This window comes from Trachypithecus francoisi, unplaced genomic scaffold (assembly GCF_009764315.1).
Source record: "Trachypithecus francoisi isolate TF-2019V2 unplaced genomic scaffold, Tfra_2.0 Lachesis_group13, whole genome shotgun sequence".
Lineage (NCBI taxonomy): Eukaryota > Metazoa > Chordata > Mammalia > Primates > Cercopithecidae > Trachypithecus > Trachypithecus francoisi.
This window is the reverse complement of record NW_022681458.1, coordinates 49,873,968-49,881,514: the sequence shown is the minus strand read 5'-3', so window position 1 is coordinate 49,881,514 and position 7,547 is coordinate 49,873,968. Positions and strand designations below refer to the sequence as shown.

At 38.2% G+C, this 7,547-nt stretch overlaps 1 long non-coding RNA gene across 1 annotated transcript in view; it reads left to right on the top strand.

Annotated features, from left to right (window-relative positions):
• Window positions 1–1,518: 1,518 nt before the first annotated feature.
• LOC117095350 overlaps window positions 1,519–7,547 on the top strand; it is a 32,072-nt gene continuing 26,043 nt past the window's right edge. The window contains exons 1-2 of the long non-coding RNA XR_004441934.1: window positions 1,519–1,600; window positions 1,953–2,137. This is a non-coding gene — a long non-coding RNA (uncharacterized LOC117095350). The remainder of the gene's footprint in view (window positions 1,601–1,952; window positions 2,138–7,547) is intronic.

The window sequence follows — 7,547 nt, the reverse complement described above, 5'->3', positions numbered from 1 at the left end:
AAGAATGCTTCACCTTGGGCTTGGTTGGACTACTTCATGGATAGCCATTTGGAGGGAGTAAGAACACTGAAATTTCGGATACTTATACCACTTAAATTTGTGCTCATTTCAACTCTATCTTCTGGGCAGGAGTGAGACAAGCATAGTTTGATACAGTTGTTCATTGGTTTCATATTCCTTTTTCATATAAGAGAGCAAGAAGGAAAGTGGGAGGGAGACGAAAGGCAGATATTTGAACACTTATTTACGTGCATTTCCAAGAACTTTAAATTCCTAAGGCTGAACTACGTGTAAATCAAAGTTAAAGACATTGCTTGGCTTTAAGAAGTACAGATTGTCGTTGGCTAAAATAGCAAGAAAAGTGGACACAATTTAGGATAGAATCTGGGTTATATTCTGGTAGGCAAGTCTTCACCAGGCTCTCCACTGAGGCTTGGGGAACAGAATTGTAGCACACTGTTGGTAACTGCCTGCAGAGACTGTGAGATCCTCAGTGAGACTCCAGTAACTGTAGCATGTCATTGGTTACTGCCACCAAGAAATGTCGGATGTCCATTGCAGTGATCCTGTTGAGGACTGACCCTTTGGGGATGGTCAGTTGTTTTCATTTGTCTTGGGAAATTACACACTCTAGATGCCTTATTTAAAAGACCCCAAATATTATAAAGATCACAATAGAATATATGTATCTATAAATGCAGTTTTCTAAAACCCAGAACTGAATGACTTTAGAGTTGTAGGGCATGTCAGGACAGAGTCAGTATCTGGTGTCCTGAGACTGCCTAAGCAGAGACATTTCTCTTGGAATGTGACAAGCTGTCACTAGAAAGTGAACCGTTCTCCTTTATTGGTTTCTAAGAGTTTGGCCCTTTAGAGAGTTTCCTTATCTAATTGAGCTTTTGGTGACATATTTTATTCTCTCAACAACTTTCACAGGATGAAATATTATCTTAACTAGGTCAGCCAGACCTTCCATGAACTAACTCTTTCTTGCTGGATACTTTTATCTTAGGGAATGACTGGAATCCTGAAACCAGATTCTGCTTTGCTGTGGAAAGAATGAGCACCTCATATATACCATCATCACATCTTGGGCAGGGGGTTGCTAAAAATCATAGTTGTGTGCCATGTAAAAACTTGAGGCATGGTGAAGTAGAACCACCAGTTTTGGAGTATTTTGGAAAGACTGGTTCACTTGATTTCTGTACAAGTCTTCTCCACTTTCTTTAACCATAGGAACTGCATATTTTCAGATTTGAAAGATCTTTATATCAGCTTATATGATGAAGACTCACTGCCTGTTGGAAAATCCTTTCCCTCTTTCCTGAAGATGTACTTAAGGGTCTCTCCCCCATTCTCTTTTCTTTTGGTATTTCTTTGTTCATTATTCTTTTCCCATGCCAGCTACCTTAAATTCCTTTAGAATTAATTCTTTATAGAATTAGAATTCTTTTCTGGATTATGACAATGGGAGTAGAAAACAGTGTTATTCAGTGGACTTTTATCCAGAGAACAGGCAAGAGAGGAGACAGATTGGGGAGCAGGGAGAAAGATATGGAAGAATCACAAGCATCTAGCCTCAACCTGGAAGAAAGGCAGGGTAACAGACCATGTAGGATAGTCTGGGAGAGGAATCATAGTTGGGAAGAGGATGATGAGCTTAGTACTGGATGTGTTGCGTTGGGATTGTCAGGGGTAGACTGAAGTAGAGACTCAAACAGCCTAATGTCAGAGGCTCAGGTTCACAAAGCAAAATTTGTGAGTGTGTTAATTTCCTATAGCTGCTGTAAAAAAAACTATCAAAAATGTAGTGGCTTAAAACAATACACATTATCCTCTTACAGTTTTGGAGATCAGAAATCTCAAATGAGTCTCACTGAAATTAAATTGTCAGCTGGCTGCATTCCTTCTGGAGCCTCCAGGGAAATAATTTGTCTCCTTGTCTTTTCCAGCTTCTCAATGTCACCTGAATTCCTTGGCTTGCAGCCCTTTCCTCCATCTTCAAAGCGAGTAGTTGGGTGTCTTCGAATATTTCTGATTGTTACGCTCCTGCCTCCTTCTTTCACTTATAAGGATCTTTGTGATTACATTGGTCCCACCAGGAAAATCTACACACTTGCAAAGTTCCTTTTGCCATGTAAGACAACTTACTCTCAGGTTCCAGGGGTTAGGACATGCACTCCTTTGTGAGGGTGGGGGGCAGTATTCTGTCTACCACAGGAAGCATTTATATAGAGGTAATAATTAAATTTACCTTTTTATTATTCTCTATGTCCAAGAGAATGTGAGTAAAAAGAGAAGTCCAGAGTGCTAAAGAACAAGACTTTCTCATTTTGTTTTCCTATATCCTCTTCCTGTTTCTCTTTTCAGTATCAGGGTTAATTCTTGTCACCCACTGTATTTCCCTCCCCACTCTTTTAACTACTCTCCAGTGTCTTACCCACAAAGGCTTCAACTCTGGTGCTAAAAGAGAGTGATTTTATTTTATTTTTTAAGTTAATTTTTACCTGTAGCCTTGCAAAGCACTAACATTTTCTTTTAAATGCAAAGGGAGTCCTTATTTTTATTTTTCTAGTTTTGTGTTATCTTTAGTCATATCTGCTTAGGTTGAATTTCATACAATAACATTGAAGTTGCACTACTGCTAAGTCACTCACATATAGCTCATCCTTTTCCTCCACTTAAATAATGAGAAACGAATTATGTTTTCAATAGTAGGACTAAACTGCTGTGCTATTGACAAAGTCTTGATTGATTTGAAATATGAGAAAGCTGATGCCCTTCACTGAAATAATTGGCTTAGACCCTGGGGAGTTTACCTGAATTTAACTGTTGAAAATGCTTATTGAGTGCTGGCTTCCTGATGGGTCCTGTGCTCGGTGCTGCCACACTCTTGATCTAAGAGGCAGTGTGCTGTAGGCTGAGATACCACTTAACCTGTGGCAGCAGGTGTGGGAGCTTTGGTGTCTGCATTCACTCATTTGACCATTGATTTTTTTTCTTCAGTAAACATGGGAGTCCCTCTGATGTGCTAGGCATCATGTTAAACCTGGGGGAATAGAATATTGAATAGACCATAGTCCCTAGTAATCAAGATACTTACAGTCAGTGATTGGGGTGAGTAGAAGAGACCCATAAGGAAATAAGCAACCATATTATACCATGATAAATGCTGTGACAGAGGGTGATATACCTAGAGTGTCATGGGTACAGATACAAAAAGAATCCAATCCAGATGTGGGGTTCCAGGGAAGGCTTCCTATAGAAGGGAATATCTAAGTTAGTCCTCCAAGGCCAGTAAGAGTTATTCAAGCAAATACAGAGATATGGAGAGGGCATTATGATCCTTCCTGAGACAAGTGCTTTCAGGTGGAAAAGATGAGGCAGGATAGCAGGTTTGAAATTCTTACTCAACTATTCTGGATATCCTTAAGAAATTACTTAAGCTCTCTAAGATTGAGTTCCTTGACCTATAAAATGAGCCTAATAATGTCTCAAGGAATTGTCAAGGACATGGTGGAGTTGGGATTTAAAATATTGTCTAAGGATAATGTGTTTCTTTTTTTCTTTAAATTTTTTTGTCTTTATAAAACTTTTGTTATATAGTAATACACCAGTGATCCCTACTGTATTAGTCCATTCTCATACTACTGTAAAGAACTGCCAGACACTGAATAATTTATAAAAGACAGAGACTTAACTGACTCACAGTTCGACATGGCTGGGAGGCCTCAGGAAACTTACAATCATGGTGGAAGGGGAAGCAAACACATCCTTCTTCACATGGTGGCAGGAAGAAGAATTGCCAAGTAAAGATGGAAAAACCCCTTATAAACTCATCAGATCTCATGAGACCTCACTCATTAACATGAGAACAGCAGTGTGGGGGTAACTGCCCCCATGATTCAATTACCTCCCACTGGGTCCCTCCCACGACACATGGGGATTATGGGAACTACAATTCAAGATGAGATTTGGATGGAGACACAGTCAAACCATATCACTTATCACTTCACAAAAGAGCTAAAACACAAAATAACAAAAATAAGATCCCAACCTGAATACATTCTAAACCTAGCATGACTCAGGGTTACCTGTTCTGATAGCATCAATGTAATTTAGATTATTAAATAATTAACAATAATTTTATTTTGTCAATCACAGTTGAAGTACTCTTATCCTTAGTGCAATATATATGTATATACACATATATATACACACACACATATTTATATAGTAATACACCAGTGATCCTTACTGTATTAGTCCATTCTCATACTACTGTAAAGAACTGTCAGACACTGAAAAATGTATAAAAGACAGAGACTTAACTGACTCACAGTTCGACATGGCTGGGTGTGTGTGCTGAACAGTCTTTCGATAAAGCCTTATATATTTTTCAAGACGTTTTGGCAGATCAGATGAACACACACCCACATGGTTTAAAATAGACCAATCATGAGCCTGAAATATAGCATGTGTTTTCTTTGATTTTTGTAATATATTTTCATAGGAAATTTTCACTGGAAGTTTCCCTTCCAGGGAAACCCTGAGTTTATTAAACTGGAGGTTCTCTTTCTGTTGTTGGTAGCAGCTGGGGACAGTGGTCGTGACTAAGACGGAATGAGAAGCATTATTTTAAGTGAGGACAGTTTAAGCATGCTGACTGATGAACGCATCCTGTAATTTAGAACAATTTGTCCTTTCTATGCAAGTCTGCATCGTCATCATTTGCCGTTGCTCTGTTATAAATATATTAAGGACATAAGGATGCTGGGAACTACTTATTTTGGGGGAGCAGTCTTATGAAAAGTATTTATTGTTTGGCATCATGAATTCATAGAAAATTGAAAAGTGGACATGGCATAGTGAGTCATAGAGTGTCAATGACAAGGTTAAGAATAAGAGCTTTAATGTCAGAGAGACCCTGCTTTAAATTCAGGCCACACTAGATAGGCCTGAAAAATTATCACTACCTTCATGCCTCAGTTTTTTCATCTGTAAAATAGAGATATGAATAGTACTTTCCTCAAAGGGTACTGAAAGAAATTAAATGAAATAATTCACTAGAAGTAATTACATTTGATATAGTATTCCATGACAGATCAATGCTATTAGATATCATTGTCAAAGAACGTTTTTTGTTTTTAAGAGATGAGCTCGTTTCATAATTGAATGACCTTTCGAAAGTATAAGAGAAAGTAAAAAGAAAAATACCTATTAGGTATGTGTAAGTAATCTCTGTACTAAATGTAGAGTCAAGAGATAGGAGGGAATACATAATTCTAGAAATCTTTTCCAATGAGACCGTCAAAGGAAAGCAGTAGTATATGGGCCAGAGTGGGAAAGGACATGAAACCTGAGATCTCAGGTGTCAATTTTTGTAGGCTGGCTTCGTACCATGCATGCATAGGTCCTGCATAAGTTGTTTGAATAATTATAAAGGTAATGAGATGTCAGTAAAACGAGTCAAGAAAGGTTCAAGTTAAAGTGATGTGATCTTGAAAGCAGGCCCCTGAAGATTTTTTAAATGGTTGCCTTCTGAATATGATTTTATTCTAATAAGCTAATTAAATCGAAAAGTGTAAAAATGAGCCCGAACATAGACTTATGTTTGACTCTTGTCTTATTTTTTAAAAATAAGTGCAGTACTTTCTATTCCTCCCCTTAAGGTATAATTCCCAGCTAGCACACTTCAGGATAGATTGGTCTGGCTACCTCCATTGGCATGGCGATTCTTCCCATTGCAGGTGTGAGCCCGGTCTATACACCTCTGAATTAACGGAGCCTCGCTCCCTGTCACACAGGCAACTTGCCAAGTGGACTTCTTCTCTCCCTCTGCTCTGCAGAGGGCACTGCTGAATGCCTGTCAGTAGGCATGCTTAATTAAGTAGGGATCCTTACTTTTAATAATGTTCTATTTTTAATTCTGAAATATTCTTAATTCTAAGGACAAGTCCAATCTTACAAGAACCTGGACTGCGGACTAAAAATGGTTTTTGGTGCATTTATTAGCCATTATTTAGTCTGAAAATAATCTGTTTTGTAAATCAATAACTTGAACAATTACCCAGAGGTACTCTGAGCAAGTATCACATTGGGTCTGAACAGATTGCTGCTTTTTCTTTTTCTCCCCAGTGCTTCATATTACCTTCACGCCTCTAAGAGTGTGCTTAACTATCAAAGAGGCAATATAAACACGAATCTATGCTACAATATGCTGCATGACCCAGATCAAAGGCACTCTGGCTTTCCCTGAATAAAGGCTTTGTGACAAGTCATTGCAAGAAATACTTCAGGGCTTTATAAGCCTAATTAGAATTTCATTAACTTAATCATAAATTACCCCTGGCTCAGGTCGGCTTGTTACCTTTTCCCTCTCAGTTCAGATTTTGACCCATGGGTTTCCTATTTAATGTGGCAGCTGCTGAGATTCTATGTGAAGGATAAGCTTGAAATGCACGCAGTCAAGGGGCTATCTTTCTCAGTCTGTTTGAAGTGCACCTGGAAATTGTAGGCTGAGCAGGAAGAGAAAAAGCTCAAATGCCCACAGATACTGCAGCTTGAAGTGGTAAATGGACCACACTCTAAGGGAACATGGAGCTATGCTGCTGCTGCACCAAGGCCGCTTTGGTCTTAGACAAATTCAGATCTCATTTAAAAAGACTTCATGTTCCTGATCTCAGTTTTAAGATTCACTTAGAATTTAAATCAGGCAACAGATAAAAATCAAAAGTTTGAAATGTCACACATAAACTTATCAGCTTATGGAAATGGAAGAATACTGAGGAAGCTACATCTGGACTATTGTCCAATAGCTGTGAGAGTTATGTGCTGCTCAAAGGCATGAATCCTGTATCACTTAAGACAATCTGCTGGCTGCTATAAGTTTGACAGTTCATGGCACATTGTAAATTCACCTGAATCTGATTTATGTGCGTGCAAACACTATAATGAGAAAAATTACTACAACTGTTAGTAGGAGATGCTATCTGAATGGGTGCCAAGATGTTGGCTGATCATTGGTGCAATGCCAGGCTTTTTTTTTCTATATATGTATTCTTTCAAAGCACAAAATTGCTTTGCTTGAGGGGCAATTTATAAATGTCTATGGAGTGTTTTTTATTTAATGTAGATAGATCATTCTGCATTTTAAATTGTTCAGGGTTTTAATTGGCAGTATGTGTGGCATCTTACCTTGTTTGGCATGATCTGGTTTTCTTTGCAGCCAAGGGCACTAGAGATGACTGTCTCTGATAACAGTTATAAAGATGCCTTGATACTTATCTATACATTGCCTTAAAAATACAATAGTATTTTTTTAAGTTGTTGGTGTGAGTAACTGAAATTCTTGAAAGATTTTTGTTTCCTTTAGTGTTCATATCTTGATGACTTCAGTTGGCATTCTAATTGCACTTAATTTCTGCCTCTTCACCCTTCTGGAACATATCATGGCCCTAGAGTTCTTAAGCTATTTAATTTCTCTAGCTCTTGAAGGAAAAGTCCATTTACTTTTACAATTCTCTTATGAGGTTATGGGAATGGGT